This window comes from Heptranchias perlo, chromosome 3, assembly GCF_035084215.1.
Source record: "Heptranchias perlo isolate sHepPer1 chromosome 3, sHepPer1.hap1, whole genome shotgun sequence".
NCBI lineage: Eukaryota > Metazoa > Chordata > Chondrichthyes > Hexanchiformes > Hexanchidae > Heptranchias > Heptranchias perlo.
Window position 1 is genome coordinate 106,812,191 of NC_090327.1, and position 19,113 is coordinate 106,831,303.

Consider the following 19,113-nt stretch of genomic DNA (forward strand, 5'->3'; position numbering starts at 1 on the left):
AGAGATCAGGAAATGGAGATCAATGAGAGGGACAGAGATCAGGAAGAGGGAGAGAGATCAGTAACTGGGAGAGATGAATAACTGGGAGAGAGGTCACTAAAAGGGGGAGATCAGTAACAGGGGGAGATCAGGAAGTGGAGGGAGATTGGGAACAGAGAGAGATCAGTAACTGGGAGAGATCAGTAACTGGGAGAGAGATCAGTAACTGGGAGAGAGATCAGTAACTGGGAGAGGGATCAGTAACAGGAGAGAGATCAGCAACCGGGAGAGATCAGTAACTGGGAGAGAGATCAGTAACTGGGAGAGATCAGTAACAGGAGAGAGATCAGCAACCGGGAGAGATCAGTAACTGGGAGAGAGATCAGTAACTGGGACAGAGATCAGTAACTGGGACAGAGATCAGTAACAGGAGAGAGATCAATAAGAGGGAGAGAGATCAGTAAAAGGGGGAGAGATCAGTAACTGGGAGAGAGATCAGTAATAGGAGAGAGATGAGTAACTGGGAGAGATCAGTAACAGGAGAGAGATCCGTAACTGGGAGAGATCAGGAACTGGGAGGGAGATCAGTAAATGGAGTTCAATGAGAGGGACAGAGATCAGTGAGAGGGAGAGAGATCAGAAACTGGGAGAGATCAGTAACTGGGAGAATCAGCAACCGGGAGAGATCAGTAACTGGGAGAGAGATCAGTAACTGGGAGAGAGATCAGTAACTGGGAGAGATCAGTAACTGGGACAGAGATCAGTAACTGGGACAGAGATCAGTAACAGGAGAGAGATCAATAAGAGGGAGAGAGATCAGTAAAAGGGGGAGAGATCAGTAACTGGGAGAGAGATCAGTAATAGGAGAGAGATGAGTAACTGGGAGAGATCAGTAACTGGGAGGGAGATCAGTAAATGGAGTTCAATGAGAGGGACAGAGATCAGTGAGAGGGAGAGAGATCAGTAACTGGGAGAGATCAGTAACTGGGAGAATCAGTAACTGGGAGAGATCAATAACTGGAGGGGGATCAGTAAGAGGAGATCAGTAACAGGACAGAGATCAATAACTGGGGAACATCAGTAACTGGGAGACATCAGTAACTGGGAGAGATCAGTAACAGGGAGGGAGATCAGTAACTGGGAGAGTCGAGTAACTGGGAGAGAGGTCACTAACAGGGGGAGATCAGTAACAGGGGGAGATCAGTATGTGGAGGGAGATTGGTAACAGAGAGAGAGATCAGTAACTGGGAGAGATCAGTAACTGGGAGAGAGATCAGGAACTGGGAGAGAGATCAGTAACTGGGAGAGAGATCAGTAACTGGGAGAGAGATCAGTAACTGGGAGAGAGATCAGTAACAGGGAGAGAGATCAGTAACTGGGAGAGAGACCAGTAACAGGGAGAGAGGTCAATAAGAGGGAGAGAGATCAGTATAAGAGGGAGAGAGATCAGTAAAAGGGGGAGAGATCAGTAAAAGGGGGAGAGATCAGTAACTGGGAGAGAGATCAGTAAGAGGGGGAGAGATCAGTAACTGGGAGAGATCAGTAACAGGCAGAGAGATCAGTAACTGGGAGAGAGATCAGTAACTGGGACAGAGATCAGTAACTGGGACAGAGATCAGTAACTGCGAGAGAGATCAGTAACTGGGAGAGAGATCAGTAACTGGGAGAGAGATTAGTAACTGGGAGAGATCAGTAACTGGGAGAGAGCTCAGTAACAGGAGAGAGATCAGTAACAGGAGAGAGATCAGGAACTGGGAGAGAGATCAGGAACTGGGAGAGAGATCAGGAAATGGAGATCAATGAGAGGGACAGAGATCAGGAAGAGGGAGAGAGATCAGTAACTGGGAGAGATGAATAACTGGGAGAGAGGTCACTAAAAGGGGGAGATCAGTAACAGGGGGAGATCAGGAAGTGGAGGGAGATTGGGAACAGAGAGAGATCAGTAACTGGGAGAGATCAGTAACTGGGAGAGAGATCAGTAACTGGGAGAGAGATCAGTAACTGGGAGAGGGATCAGTAACAGGAGAGAGATCAGCAACCGGGAGAGATCAGTAACTGGGAGAGAGATCAGTAACTGGGAGAGATCAGTAACAGGAGAGAGATCAGCAACCGGGAGAGATCAGTAACTGGGAGAGAGATCAGTAACTGGGACAGAGATCAGTAACTGGGACAGAGATCAGTAACAGGAGAGAGATCAATAAGAGGGAGAGAGATCAGTAAAAGGGGGAGAGATCAGTAACTGGGAGAGAGATCAGTAATAGGAGAGAGATGAGTAACTGGGAGAGATCAGTAACAGGAGAGAGATCCGTAACTGGGAGAGATCAGGAACTGGGAGGGAGATCAGTAAATGGAGTTCAATGAGAGGGACAGAGATCAGTGAGAGGGAGAGAGATCAGAAACTGGGAGAGATCAGTAACTGGGAGAATCAGCAACCGGGAGAGATCAGTAACTGGGAGAGAGATCAGTAACTGGGAGAGAGATCAGTAACTGGGAGAGATCAGTAACTGGGACAGAGATCAGTAACTGGGACAGAGATCAGTAACAGGAGAGAGATCAATAAGAGGGAGAGAGATCAGTAAAAGGGGGAGAGATCAGTAACTGGGAGAGAGATCAGTAATAGGAGAGAGATGAGTAACTGGGAGAGATCAGTAACTGGGAGGGAGATCAGTAAATGGAGTTCAATGAGAGGGACAGAGATCAGTGAGAGGGAGAGAGATCAGTAACTGGGAGAGATCAGTAACTGGGAGAATCAGTAACTGGGAGAGATCAATAACTGGAGGGGGATCAGTAAGAGGAGATCAGTAACAGGACAGAGATCAATAACTGGGGAACATCAGTAACTGGGAGACATCAGTAACTGGGAGAGATCAGTAACAGGGAGGGAGATCAGTAACTGGGAGAGTCGAGTAACTGGGAGAGAGGTCACTAACAGGGGGAGATCAGTAACAGGGGGAGATCAGTATGTGGAGGGAGATTGGTAACAGAGAGAGAGATCAGTAACTGGGAGAGATCAGTAACTGGGAGAGAGATCAGGAACTGGGAGAGAGATCAGTAACTGGGAGAGAGATCAGTAACTGGGAGAGAGATCAGTAACTGGGAGAGAGATCAGTAACAGGGAGAGAGATCAGTAACTGGGAGAGAGACCAGTAACAGGGAGAGAGGTCAATAAGAGGGAGAGAGATCAGTATAAGAGGGAGAGAGATCAGTAAAAGGGGGAGAGATCAGTAAAAGGGGGAGAGATCAGTAACTGGGAGAGAGATCAGTAAGAGGGGGAGAGATCAGTAACTGGGAGAGATCAGTAACAGGCAGAGATCAGTAACTGGGAGAGATCAGTAACAGGAGCGAGATCAGTAACAGGAGAGAGATCAATAAGAGGGAGAGAGATCAGTAAAAGGGGGAGAGATCAGTAACTGGGAGAGATCAGTAACTGGGAGAGATCAGTAACAGGAGAGAGATCAGTAACTGGGAGAGAGATCAGTAACAGGGAGAGAGATCAGCAACTGGGAGAGATCAGTAACTGGGAGAGATCAGTAACTGGGAGAGATCAGTAACTGTGAGAGAGATCAGTAACAGGGAGAGAGATCAGCAACTGGGAGTGAGATCAGTAACAGGGAGAGAGATCAGCAACTGGGAGAGATCAGTAACTGGGAGAGAGATCAGTAACTGGGAGAGAGATCAGTAACAGGAGAGAGATCAGGAACTGGGAGAGAGATCAGGAAATGGAGATCAATGAGAGGAACAGAGATCAGTAACTGGGAGAGATGAGTAACTGGGAGAGATCAGTAACTGGGAGAGAGATCAGTAACAGGAGAGAGATCAGTAACTGGGAGAGATCAGTAACTGGGAGAGAGATCAGTAACTGGGAGAGAGATCAGTAACTGGGAGAGATCAGTAACTGGGAGAGAGATCCGTATCTGGGAGAGAGATCAGTAACTGGGACAGAGATCAGTAACAGGAGAGAGATCAGTAACTGGGAGAGATCAGTAACTGGGAGAGAGATCAGTAACTGGGAGAGATCATTAACTGGGACAGAGATCAGTAACTGGGACAGAGATCAGTAACTGGGAGAGATCAGTAACTGGGGGAGAGATCCGTATCTGGGAGAGAGATCAGTAACTGGGACAGAGATCAGTAACAGGAGAGAGATCAGTAACTGGGAGAGTTCAGCAATCGGGAGAGATCAGTAACTGGGAGAGAGATCAGTAACTGGGAGAGAGATCAGTAACTGGGAGAGATCATTAACTGGGACAGAGATCAGTAACTGGGACAGAGATCAGTAACTGCGAGAGAGATCAGTAACTGGGAGAGAGATCAGTAACTGGGAGAGAGATTAGTAACTGGGAGAGATCAGTAACTGGGAGAGAGCTCAGTAACAGGAGAGAGATCAGTAACAGGAGAGAGATCAGGAACTGGGAGAGAGATCAGGAACTGGGAGAGAGATCAGGCAATGGAGATCAATGAGAGGGACAGAGATCAGGAAGAGGGAGAGAGATCAGTAACTGGGAGAGATGAGTAACTGGGAGAGAGGTCACTAAAAGGGGGAGATCAGTAACAGGGGGAGATCAGGAAGTGGAGGGAGATTGGGAACAGAGAGAGATCAGTAACTGGGAGAGAGATCAGTAACTGGGAGAGGGATCAGTAACTGGGAGAGGGATCAGTAACAGGAGAGAGATCAGCAACCGGGAGAGATCAGTAACTGGGAGAGAGATCAGTAACTGGGACAGAGATCAGTAACTGGGACAGAGATCAGTAACTGGGAGAGAGATCAGTAACAGGAGAGAGATCAATAAGAGGGAGAGAGATCAGTAAAAGGGGGAGAGATCAGTAAGAGGGGGAGAGATCAGTAACTGGGAGAATCAGGAACTGGGAGAGATCAGTAAATGGAGGGAGATCAGTAAGAGGAGATCAGTAACTGGGAGAGAGATCAGTAACTGGGAGAGAGATCAGTAACTGGGAGAGAGATCAGTAACTGGGAGAGAGATTAGCAACCGGGAGAGATCAGTCACTGGGAGAGAGATCAGGAACTGGGAGAGAGATCAGTAACTGGGAGAGATCAGTAACAGGGAGCGATCAGTAACAGGGAGAGAGATCAGTAACAGGGAGAGAGATCAGTAACAGGGAAAGAGATCAGTAACTGGGAGAGATCAGTAACTGGGAGTGAGATCAGTAACAGGGAGAGAAGAGTAACAGGGAGAGAGATCAGTAACTGGGAGAGAGATCAGTAACTGGGAGAGAGATCAGTAAAAGGGGGAGAGATCAGTAACTGGGAGAGAGATCAGTAATAGGAGAGAGATGAGTAACTGGGAGAGATCAGTAACTGGGAGGGAGATCAGTAAATGGAGTTCAATGAGAGGGACAGAGATCAGTGAGAGGGAGAGAGATCAGTAACTGGGAGAGATCAGTAACTGGGAGAATCAGTAACTGGGAGAGATCAATAACTGGAGGGGGATCAGTAAGAGGAGATCAGTAACAGGACAGAGATCAATAACTGGGGAACATCAGTAACTGGGAGACATCAGTAACTGGGAGAGATCAGTAACAGGGAGGGAGATCAGTAACTGGGAGAGAGATCAGCAACTGGGAGAGATCAGTAACTGGGAGAGATCAGTAACTGGGAGAGATCAGTAACTGGGAGAGATCAGTAACAGGGAGAGAGATCAGTAACAGGGAGAGAGATCAGCAACTGGGAGAGAGATCAGTAACAGGGAGAGAGATCAGCAACTGGGAGAGATCAGTAACTGGGAGAGAGATCAGTAACTGGGAGAGAGATCGGTAACAGGAGAGAGATCAGGAACTGGGAGAGAGATCAGGAAATGGAGATCAATGAGAGGAACAGAGATCAGTAACTGGGAGAGATGAGTAACTGGGAGAGATCAGTAACTGGGAGAGAGATCAGTAACAGGAGAGAGATCAGTAACTGGGAGAGATCAGTAACTGGGAGAGAGATCAGTAACTGGGAGAGATCAGTAACTGGGAGAGAGATCCGTATCTGGGAGAGAGATCAGTAACTGGGACAGAGATCAGTAACAGGAGAGAGATCAGTAACTGGGAGAGATCAGCAATCGGGAGAGATCAGTAACTGGGAGAGAGATCAGTAACTGGGACAGAGATCAGTAACTGGGACAGAGATCAGTAACTGGGAGAGAGATCAGTAACTGGGAGAGAGATCAGTAACTGGGAGAGAGATCAGTAACTGGGAGAGATCATTAACTGGGAGAGAGATCAGTAACTGGGAGAGAGATCAGTAACTGGGACAGAGATCAGTAACTGGGACAGAGATCAGTAACTGCGAGAGAGATCAGTAACTGGGAGAGAGATCAGTAACTGGGAGAGAGATTAGTAACTGGGAGAGATCAGTAACTGGGAGAGAGCTCAGTAACAGGAGAGAGATCAGTAACAGGAGAGAGATCAGGAACTGGGAGAGAGATCAGGAACTGGGAGAGAGATCAGGAAATGGAGATCAATGAGAGGGACAGAGATCAGGAAGAGGGAGAGAGATCAGTAACTGGGAGAGATGAATAACTGGGAGAGAGGTCACTAAAAGGGGGAGATCAGTAACAGGGGGAGATCAGGAAGTGGAGGGAGATTGGGAACAGAGAGAGATCAGTAACTGGGAGAGATCAGTAACTGGGAGAGAGATCAGTAACTGGGAGAGAGATCAGTAACTGGGAGAGGGATCAGTAACAGGAGAGAGATCAGCAACCGGGAGAGATCAGTAACTGGGAGAGAGATCAGTAACTGGGAGAGATCAGTAACAGGAGAGAGATCAGCAACCGGGAGAGATCAGTAACTGGGAGAGAGATCAGTAACTGGGACAGAGATCAGTAACTGGGACAGAGATCAGTAACAGGAGAGAGATCAATAAGAGGGAGAGAGATCAGTAAAAGGGGGAGAGATCAGTAACTGGGAGAGAGATCAGTAATAGGAGAGAGATGAGTAACTGGGAGAGATCAGTAACAGGAGAGAGATCCGTAACTGGGAGAGATCAGGAACTGGGAGGGAGATCAGTAAATGGAGTTCAATGAGAGGGACAGAGATCAGTGAGAGGGAGAGAGATCAGAAACTGGGAGAGATCAGTAACTGGGAGAATCAGCAACCGGGAGAGATCAGTAACTGGGAGAGAGATCAGTAACTGGGAGAGAGATCAGTAACTGGGAGAGATCAGTAACTGGGACAGAGATCAGTAACTGGGACAGAGATCAGTAACAGGAGAGAGATCAATAAGAGGGAGAGAGATCAGTAAAAGGGGGAGAGATCAGTAACTGGGAGAGAGATCAGTAATAGGAGAGAGATGAGTAACTGGGAGAGATCAGTAACTGGGAGGGAGATCAGTAAATGGAGTTCAATGAGAGGGACAGAGATCAGTGAGAGGGAGAGAGATCAGTAACTGGGAGAGATCAGTAACTGGGAGAATCAGTAACTGGGAGAGATCAATAACTGGAGGGGGATCAGTAAGAGGAGATCAGTAACAGGACAGAGATCAATAACTGGGGAACATCAGTAACTGGGAGACATCAGTAACTGGGAGAGATCAGTAACAGGGAGGGAGATCAGTAACTGGGAGAGTCGAGTAACTGGGAGAGAGGTCACTAACAGGGGGAGATCAGTAACAGGGGGAGATCAGTATGTGGAGGGAGATTGGTAACAGAGAGAGAGATCAGTAACTGGGAGAGATCAGTAACTGGGAGAGAGATCAGGAACTGGGAGAGAGATCAGTAACTGGGAGAGAGATCAGTAACTGGGAGAGAGATCAGTAACTGGGAGAGAGATCAGTAACAGGGAGAGAGATCAGTAACTGGGAGAGAGACCAGTAACAGGGAGAGAGGTCAATAAGAGGGAGAGAGATCAGTATAAGAGGGAGAGAGATCAGTAAAAGGGGGAGAGATCAGTAAAAGGGGGAGAGATCAGTAACTGGGAGAGAGATCAGTAAGAGGGGGAGAGATCAGTAACTGGGAGAGATCAGTAACAGGCAGAGATCAGTAACTGGGAGAGATCAGTAACAGGAGCGAGATCAGTAACAGGAGAGAGATCAATAAGAGGGAGAGAGATCAGTAAAAGGGGGAGAGATCAGTAACTGGGAGAGATCAGTAACTGGGAGAGATCAGTAACAGGAGAGAGATCAGTAACTGGGAGAGAGATCAGTAACAGGGAGAGAGATCAGCAACTGGGAGAGATCAGTAACTGGGAGAGATCAGTAACTGGGAGAGATCAGTAACTGTGAGAGAGATCAGTAACAGGGAGAGAGATCAGCAACTGGGAGTGAGATCAGTAACAGGGAGAGAGATCAGCAACTGGGAGAGATCAGTAACTGGGAGAGAGATCAGTAACTGGGAGAGAGATCAGTAACAGGAGAGAGATCAGGAACTGGGAGAGAGATCAGGAAATGGAGATCAATGAGAGGAACAGAGATCAGTAACTGGGAGAGATGAGTAACTGGGAGAGATCAGTAACTGGGAGAGAGATCAGTAACAGGAGAGAGATCAGTAACTGGGAGAGATCAGTAACTGGGAGAGAGATCAGTAACTGGGAGAGAGATCAGTAACTGGGAGAGATCAGTAACTGGGAGAGAGATCCGTATCTGGGAGAGAGATCAGTAACTGGGACAGAGATCAGTAACAGGAGAGAGATCAGTAACTGGGAGAGATCAGTAACTGGGAGAGAGATCAGTAACTGGGAGAGATCATTAACTGGGACAGAGATCAGTAACTGGGACAGAGATCAGTAACTGGGAGAGATCAGTAACTGGGGGAGAGATCCGTATCTGGGAGAGAGATCAGTAACTGGGACAGAGATCAGTAACAGGAGAGAGATCAGTAACTGGGAGAGTTCAGCAATCGGGAGAGATCAGTAACTGGGAGAGAGATCAGTAACTGGGAGAGAGATCAGTAACTGGGAGAGATCATTAACTGGGACAGAGATCAGTAACTGGGACAGAGATCAGTAACTGCGAGAGAGATCAGTAACTGGGAGAGAGATCAGTAACTGGGAGAGAGATTAGTAACTGGGAGAGATCAGTAACTGGGAGAGAGCTCAGTAACAGGAGAGAGATCAGTAACAGGAGAGAGATCAGGAACTGGGAGAGAGATCAGGAACTGGGAGAGAGATCAGGCAATGGAGATCAATGAGAGGGACAGAGATCAGGAAGAGGGAGAGAGATCAGTAACTGGGAGAGATGAGTAACTGGGAGAGAGGTCACTAAAAGGGGGAGATCAGTAACAGGGGGAGATCAGGAAGTGGAGGGAGATTGGGAACAGAGAGAGATCAGTAACTGGGAGAGAGATCAGTAACTGGGAGAGGGATCAGTAACTGGGAGAGGGATCAGTAACAGGAGAGAGATCAGCAACCGGGAGAGATCAGTAACTGGGAGAGAGATCAGTAACTGGGACAGAGATCAGTAACTGGGACAGAGATCAGTAACTGGGAGAGAGATCAGTAACAGGAGAGAGATCAATAAGAGGGAGAGAGATCAGTAAAAGGGGGAGAGATCAGTAAGAGGGGGAGAGATCAGTAACTGGGAGAATCAGGAACTGGGAGAGATCAGTAAATGGAGGGAGATCAGTAAGAGGAGATCAGTAACTGGGAGAGAGATCAGTAACTGGGAGAGAGATCAGTAACTGGGAGAGAGATCAGTAACTGGGAGAGAGATTAGCAACCGGGAGAGATCAGTCACTGGGAGAGAGATCAGGAACTGGGAGAGAGATCAGTAACTGGGAGAGATCAGTAACAGGGAGCGATCAGTAACAGGGAGAGAGATCAGTAACAGGGAGAGAGATCAGTAACAGGGAAAGAGATCAGTAACTGGGAGAGATCAGTAACTGGGAGTGAGATCAGTAACAGGGAGAGAAGAGTAACAGGGAGAGAGATCAGTAACTGGGAGAGAGATCAGTAACTGGGAGAGAGATCAGTAACTGGGAGAGAGATCAGCAACTGGGAGAGATCAGTCACTGGGAGAGAGATCAGTCACTTGGAGAGAGATCAGTAACTGGGAGAGAGATCAGTAACTGGTAGAGAGATCAGCAACTGGGAGAGATCAGTAACTGGGAGAGAGATCAGTAACTTGGAGAGAGATCAGTAACTGGGAGAGAGATCAGGAACTGGGAGAGAGATCAGTAACTGGGAGAGAGATCAGTAACAGGAGAGATATCAGTAACAGGGGAGAGATCAGGAACTGGGAGAGATCAGTAACAGGAGAGAGATCAGTAACTGGGAGAGTTCAGCAATCGGGAGAGATCAGTAACTGGGAGAGAGATCAGTAACTGGGAGAGAGATCAGTAACTGGGAGAGATCATTAACTGGGACAGAGATCAGTAACTGGGACAGAGATCAGTAACTGCGAGAGAGATCAGTAACTGGGAGAGAGATCAGTAACTGGGAGAGAGATTAGTAACTGGGAGAGATCAGTAACTGGGAGAGAGCTCAGTAACAGGAGAGAGATCAGTAACAGGAGAGAGATCAGGAACTGGGAGAGAGATCAGGAACTGGGAGAGAGATCAGGCAATGGAGATCAATGAGAGGGACAGAGATCAGGAAGAGGGAGAGAGATCAGTAACTGGGAGAGATGAGTAACTGGGAGAGAGGTCACTAAAAGGGGGAGATCAGTAACAGGGGGAGATCAGGAAGTGGAGGGAGATTGGGAACAGAGAGAGATCAGTAACTGGGAGAGATCAGTAACTGGGAGAGAGATCAGTAACTGGGAGAGGGATCAGTAACTGGGAGAGGGATCAGTAACAGGAGAGAGATCAGCAACCGGGAGAGATCAGTAACTGGGAGAGAGATCAGTAACTGGGACAGAGATCAGTAACTGGGACAGAGATCAGTAACTGGGAGAGAGATCAGTAACAGGAGAGAGATCAATAAGAGGGAGAGAGATCAGTAAAAGGGGGAGAGATCAGTAAGAGGGGGAGAGATCAGTAACTGGGAGAATCAGGAACTGGGAGAGATCAGTAAATGGAGGGAGATCAGTAAGAGGAGATCAGTAACTGGGAGAGAGATCAGTAACTGGGAGAGAGATCAGTAACTGGGAGAGAGATCAGTAACTGGGAGAGAGATTAGCAACCGGGAGAGATCAGTCACTGGGAGAGAGATCAGGAACTGGGAGAGAGATCAGTAACTGGGAGAGATCAGTAACAGGGAGCGATCAGTAACAGGGAGAGAGATCAGTAACAGGGAGAGAGATCAGTAACAGGGAAAGAGATCAGTAACTGGGAGAGATCAGTAACTGGGAGTGAGATCAGTAACAGGGAGAGAAGAGTAACAGGGAGAGAGATCAGTAACTGGGAGAGAGATCAGTAACTGGGAGAGAGATCAGTAACTGGGAGAGAGATCAGCAACTGGGAGAGATCAGTCACTGGGAGAGAGATCAGTCACTTGGAGAGAGATCAGTAACTGGGAGAGAGATCAGTAACTGGTAGAGAGATCAGCAACTGGGAGAGATCAGTAACTGGGAGAGAGATCAGTAACTTGGAGAGAGATCAGTAACTGGGAGAGAGATCAGGAACTGGGAGAGAGATCAGTAACTGGGAGAGAGATCAGTAACAGGAGAGATATCAGTAACAGGGGAGAGATCAGGAACTGGGAGAGATCAGTAACAGGAGAGAGATCAGTAACTGGGAGAGATCAGTAACAGGAGAGATTGATCATAAACTGGGAGAGATCAGTGAGAGGGAAAGAGTTCAGTAACTGGGAGAGAGATCAGTAACAGGAGAGCGATCAATAACAGGAGAGCAGTAACTGGGAGAGATCAGTAACAAGGAGAAAGATCAGTAACTGGGAGAGAGGTCAGGAACAGGAGAGAGATCAGTAATTGGAAGACAGATCAGTCACAGGGAGAGAGATCAGGAACTGGGAGAGAGATCAGGAACTGGGAGAGAGATCAGGAACTGGGAGAGAGATCAGGAACTGGGAGAGAGATCAGGAACTGGGAGAGAGATCAGGAACTGGGTATGAGATCAGGAACTGGGTATGAGATCAGGAACTGGGAGAGAGATCAGGAACTGGGAGAGAGATCAGGAACTGGGAGAGAGATCAGTAACTGGGAGAGAGATCAGTAACTGGGAGAGAGACCAGTAACAGGGAGAGAGATCAGTAACTGGGAGAGAGATCAGTAACTGGGAGAGAGACCAGTAACAGGGAGAGAGATCAGTAACTGGGAGAGAGACCAGTAACAGGGAGAGAGATCAGTAACTGGGAGGGAGATCAGTAACAGGGAGAGAGATCAGTAACAGGGAGAGAGATCAGTAACAGGAGCGAGATCAATAAGAGGGAGAGAGATCAGTAAAAGGGGGAGAGATCAGTAACTGGGAGAGAGATCAGTAACAGGGAGAGATCAGTAACAGGAGAGAGAGATCAGTAATAGGGAGAGAGATCAGTAACAGGAGAATGATCAGCAACTGGGAGAGATCAGCAACTGGGAGAGATCAGCAACTGGGAGAGATCAGCAACTGGGAGAGATCAGCAACTGGGAGAGATCAGCAACTGGGAGAGAGATCAGTAATAGGGAGAGAGATCAGTGACATGGAGAGAGATCAGTAACTGGGAGAATCAGTAACTGGAGGGAGATCAGTAACTGGGAGACATCAGTAACTGGGAGAGATCAGTAACAGGGAGAGAGATCAGTAACAGGGGGAGATCAGTAACAGGGGGAGATCAGTAAGTGGAGGGGGATTGGGAACAGAGAGAGAGATCAGTAACTGGGAGAGAGATCAGTAACTGGGAGAGAGATCAGTAACAGGAGAGAGATCAGTAATTGGGAGATAGATCAGTAACTGGGAGAGATCAGTAACAGGGAGAGATCAGTAACAGGGAGAGAGATCAGTAACAGGGAGAGTCAAGTAACTGGGAGAGAGGTCACTAACAGGGGGAGATCAGTAACAGGGGGAGATCAGTAACAGGGGGAGATCAGTAAGTGGAGGGGGATTGGGAACAGAGAGAGAGATCAGTAACTGGGTGAGATCAGTAACTGGGAGAGATCAGTAACTGGGAGAGAGATCAGTAACAGGAGAGAGATCAGTAACTGGGAGAGAGATCAGTAACTGGGAGAGAGATCAGTAACTGGGAGAGAGATCAGTCACAGGGAGAGAGATCAGTAACAGGAGCGAGATCAATAAGAGGGAGAGAGATCAGTAAAAGGGGGAGAGATCAGTAACTGGGAGAGAGATCAGTAACAGGGAGAGATCAGTAACAGGAGGGAGAGATCAGTAACTGAGCGAGAGATCAGTAATAGGGGGAGAGATCAGTAACAGGAGAGAGATCAGTAACAGGAGAGAGATCAGCAACTGGGAGAGATCAGCAACTGGGAGAGATCAGCAACTGGGAGAGATCAGCAACTGGGAGAGATCAGCAACTGGGAGAGATCAGTAACTGGGAGAGAGATCAGTAACAGGGAGAGAGATCAGTAACAGGAGAGAGAGCAGTAACTGGGAGAGAGATCAGTAACAGGAGAGAGATCAGTAACAGGGAGAGAGATCAGTAACAGGGAGAGTCAAGTAACTGGGAGAGAGATCAATAAGAGGGAGAGAGATCAATAAGAGGGAGAGAGATCAGTAAAAGGGGGAGAGATCAGTAACTGGTAGAGATCAATAACAGGAGAGAGATCAGTAACTGGGAGAGATCAGTAACAGGGAGAGAGATCAGCAACTGGGAGAGAGATCAGTAACTGGGAGAGAGATCAGTAACTGGGAGAGAGATCAGTAACTGGGAGAGATGAGTAACTGGGAGAGAGATCAGTAACTGGGAGAGAGATCAGTAACAGGAGAGAGATCAGCAACCGGGAGAGATCAGTAACTGGGAGAGAGATCAGTAACTGGGAGAGAGATCAGTAATTGGGAGAGATCAGTAACTGGGACAGAGATCAGTAACTGGGAGAGAGATCAGTCACGGGAGAGAGATCAGTAAAAGGGGGAGAGATCAGTAAAAGGGGGAGAGATCAGTAACTTGGAGAGAGATCAGTAATAGGAGAGAGATGAGTAACTGGGAGAGATCAGTAACAGGAGAGAGATCCGTAACTGGGAGAGATCAGTAACTGGGAGGGAGATCAGTAAATGGAGTTCAATGAGAGGGACAGAGATCAGTGAGAGGGAGAGAGATCAGTAACTGGGAGAGATCAGTAACTGGGAGAATCAATAACTGGGAGAATCAATAACTGGGAGAGATCAGTAACTGGGAGAGATCAGTAACAGGGAGAGATCAGTAACAGGGAGAGAGATCAGTAACTGGGAGAGATGAGTAACTGCGAGAGAGATCAGTAACAGGGGGAGATCAGTAACAGGGGGAGATCAGTAACAGGGGGAGATCAGTAAGTGGAGGTGGATTGGGATCAGAGAGAGAGATCAGTAACTGGGAGAGATCAGTAACTGGGAGAGATCAGTAACTGGGAGAGAGATCAGTAACAGGAGAGAGATCAGTAACTGGGAGAGAGATCAGTAACTGGGAGAGATCAGTAACAGGGAGAGATCAGTAACAGGGAGAGAGATCAGTAACAGGGAGAGAGATCAGTAACAGGGAGAGAGATCAGTAACTGGGAGAGATCAGTAACTGGGAGTGAGATCAGTAACTGGGAGAGATCAGTAACAGGGAGAGAAAAGTAACAGGGAGAGAGATCAGTAACAGGGAGAGAGATCAGTAACTGGGAGAGAGATCAGTAACTTGGAGAGAGATCAGTAACTGGGAGAGAGATCAGTAACTGGGAGAGAGATCAGTAACTGGGAGATAGATCAGCAACTGGGAGATAGATCAGCAACTGGGAGAGAGATCAGTAACTTGGAGAGAGATCAGTAACTGGGAGAGAGATCAGTAACTGGGAGAGAGATCAGTAACTGGGAGAGAGATCAGTAACAGGAGAGATATCAGTAACAGGAGAGAGATCAGTAACTCGGAGAGATCAGTAACAGGAGAGAGATCAGTAACTGGGAGAGATCAGTAATAGCAGAGATCTGTAACTGGGAGAGATCAGTAACAGGAGAGATAGATCACGAACTGGGAGAGATCAGTGAGAGGGAAAGAGTTCAGTAACTGGGAGAGAGATCAGTAACAGGAGAGCGATCAATAACAGGAGAGCAGTAACTGGGAGAGATCAGTAACAAGGAGAAAGATCAGTAACTGGGAGAGAGGTCAGGAACAGGAGAGAGATCAGTAATGGGAAGACAGATCAGTCACAGGGAGAGAGATCAGGAACTGGGAGAGAGATCAGGAACTGGGAGAGAGATCAGGAACTGGGAGAGAGATCAAGAACTGAGAGAGAGATCAGGAACTGGGAGAGAGATCAGGAACTGGGTATGAGATCAGGAACTGGGTATGAGATCAGGAACTGGGAGAGAGATCAGGAACTGGGAGAGAGCTCAGGAACTGGGAGAGAGATCAGGAACTGGGAGAGAGATCAAGAACTGGGAGAGAGATCAGGAACTGGGAGAGAGATCAGGAACTGGGTATGAGATCAGGAACTGGGAGAGAGATCAGGAACTGGGAGAGAGATCAGGAACTGGGAGAGAGATCAGGAACTGGGAGAGATCAGGAACTGGGAGAGATCAGTAACAGGGAGAGAGATCAGTAACTGGGAGAGAGATCAGTAACTGGGAGAGAGATCAGTAACTGGGAGAGAGATCAGTAACTGGGAGAGAGACCAGTAACAGGGAGAGAGATCAGTAACTGGGAGAGAGATCAGTAACTGGGAGAGAGACCAGTAACAGGGAGAGAGATCAGTAACATGGAGAGAGACCAGTAACAGGGAGAGAGATCAGTAACTGGGAGAGAGATCAGTAACAGGGAGAGAGATCAGTAACAGGGAGAGAGATCAGTAACAGGAGCGAGATCAATGAGAGGGAGAGAGATCAGTAAAAGGGGGAGAGATCAGTAACTGGGAGAGAGATCACTAACAGGGAGAGATCAGTAACAGGAGAGAGAGATCAGTAATAGGGAGAGAGATCAGTAACAGGAGAGAGATCAGCAACTGGGAGAGATCAGCAACTGGGAGAGATCAGCAACTGGGAGAGAGATCAGTAATAGGGAGAGAGATCAGTGACATGGAGAGAGATCAGTAACTGGGAGAATCAGTAACTGGAGGGAGATCAGTAACGGGGAGACATTAGTAACTGGGAGAGATCAGTAACAGGGAGAGAGATCAGTAACAGGGGGAGATCAGTAACAGGGGGAGATCAGTAAGTGGAGGGGGATTGGGAACAGAGAGAGAGATAAGTAACTGGGAGAGAGATCAGTAACTGGGAGAGAGATCAGTAACAGGAGAGAGATCAGTAATTGGGAGATAGATCAGTAACTGGGAGAGATCAGTAACAGGGAGAGATCAGTAACAGGGAGAGAGATCAGTAACAGGGAGAGTCAAGTAACTGGGAGAGAGGTCACTAACAGGGGGAGATCAGTAACAGGGGGAGATCAGTAACAGGGGGAGATCAGTAACTGGGAGAGAGATCAGTAACAGGAGAGAGATCAGTAACTGGGAGAGAGATCAGTAACTGGGAGAGAGATCAGTAACTGGGAGAGAGATCAGTAACTGGGAGAGAGATCAGTCACAGGGAGAGAGATCAGTAACAGGAGCGAGATCAATACGAGGGAGAGAGATCAGTAAAAGGGGGAGAGATCAGTAACTGGGAGAGAGATCAGTAACAGGGAGAGATCAGTAACTGGGAGAGATCAGTAACTGGGGGAGAGATCAGTAACTGGGAGAGAGATCAGTAACAGGGAGAGAGATCAGTAACAGGAGAGAGAGCAGTAACTGGGAGAGAGATCAGTAACAGGAGAGAGATCAGTAACAGGGAGAGAGATCAGTAACAGGGAGAGTCAAGTAACTGGGAGAGAGGTCACTAACAGGGGGAGATCAGTAACAGGGGGAGATCAGTAACAGGGGGAGATCAGTATGTGGAGGGAGATTAGTAACAGAGAGAGAGATCAGTAACTGGGAGAGATCAGTAACTGGGAGAGATCAGTAACTGGGAGAGAGATCAGTAACTGGGAGAGAGACCAGTAACAGGGAGAGAGACCAGTAACAGGGAGAGAGATCAGTAACAGGAGTGAGATCAGTAACAGGAGAGAGATCAGTAACTGGGAGAGATCAGTAACAGGAGAGAGATCAGCAACTGGGAGAGAGATCAGTAACTGGGAGAGAGATCAGTAACTGGGAGAGAGATCAGTGACTGGGAGAGAGATCAGTGACTGGGAGAGAGATCAGTAACTGGGAGAGAGATCAGTAATTGGGAGAGATCAGTAACTGGGACAGAGATCAGTAACTGGGAGAGAGATCAGTAACGGGAGAGAGATCAGTAAAAGGGGGAGAGATCAGTAAAAGGGGGAGAGATCAGTGACTTGGAGAGAGATCAATAATAGGAGAGAGATGAGTAACTGGGAGAGATCAGTAACAGGAGAGAGATCCGTAACTGGGAGAGATCAGTAACTGGGAGGGAGATCAGTAAATGGAGTTCAATGAGAGGGACAGAGATCAGTGAGAGGGAGAGAGATCAGTAACTGGGAGAGATCAGTAACTGGGAGAATCAATAACTGGGAGAATCAATAACTGGGAGAGATCAGTAACTGGGAGAGATCAGTAACTGGGAGAGAGATCAGTAACAGGAGGGAGATGAGTAAGAGGAGGTCAGTAACAGGACAGAGATCAATAACTGGGGAACATCAATAACTGGGGAACAGCAGCAACTGGGAGACATCAGTCACTGGGAGACATCAGTAACAGGGAGAGAGATCAGTAACTGGGAGAGTCGAGTAACTGGGAGAGAGGTCACTAACAGGGGGAGATCAGTAACAGGGGGAGATCAGTATGTGGAGGGAGATTGCTAACAGAGAGATGGATCAGTAACTGGGAGAGCTCAGTAACTGGGAGAGATAAGTAACAGGGAGAGAGATCAGTAACTGGGAGAGAGATCAGTTACTGGGAGACAGATCTGTAACTGGGAGAGAGACCAGTAACAGGGAGAGAGATCAGTAACTGGGAGAGAGACCAGTAACAGGGAGAGAGATCAGTAACTGGGAGAGAGATCAGTAACTGGGAGAGAGATCAGTAACAGGGAGAGAGATCAGTAACTGGGAGAGAGACCAGTAACTGGGAGAGAGATCAGTTACTGGGAGACAGATCTGTAACTGGGAGAGAGACCAGTAACAGGGAGAGAGATCAGTAACTGGGAGAGAGACCAGTAACAGGGAGAGAGATCAGTAACTGGGAGAGAGATCAGTAACAGGGAGAGATCAGTAACAGGAGAGAGAGATCAGTAACTGGGAGAGAGATCAGTAATAGGGAGAGAGATCAGTAACAGGAGAGAGATCAGCAACTGGGAGAGATCAGCAACTGGGAGCGATCAGTAACTGGGAGAGAGATCAGTAACAGGGAGAGAGATCAGTTACATGGAGAGAGATCAGTAACTGGGAGAGATGAGTAACTGCGAGAGAGATCAGTAACAGGGGGAGATCGGTAACAGGGGGAGATCAGTAAGTGGAGGTGGATTGGGATCAGAGAGAGAGATCAGTAACTGGGAGAGATCAGTAACTGGGAGAGATCAGTAACTGGGAGAGAGATCAGTAACAGGAGAGAGATCAGTAACTGGGAGAGAGATCAGTAACAGGGAGAGAGATCAGTAACTGGGAGAGATCAGTAACTGGGAGTGAGATCAGTAACTGGGAGAGATCAGTAACAGGGAGAGAAGAGTAACTGGGAGAGAGATCAGTAACTGGGAGAGAGATCAGTAACTGGGAGAGAGATCAGCAACTGGGAGAGATCAGTAACTGGGAGAGAGATCAGTAACTGGGAGAGAGATCAGTAACTGGGAGAGAGATCAGTAACTGGGAGAGAGATCAGCAACTGGGAGAGATCAGTAACTGGGAGAGAGATCAGTAACTTGGAGAGAGATCAGTAACTGGGAGAGAGATCAGTAACTGGGAGAGAGATCAGTAACTGGGAGAGAGATCAGTAACAGGAGAGATATCAGTAACAGGAGAGAGATCAGTAACTGGGAGAGATCAGTAACAGGAGAGAGATCAGTAATAGGAGAGATCAGTAACAGGAGAGAGATCAGTAACTGGGAGAGATCAGTAACAGGAGAGATAGATCACGAACTGGGAGAGATCAGTGAGAGGGAAAGAGTTCAGTAACTGGGAGAGAGATCAGTAACAGGAGAGCGATCA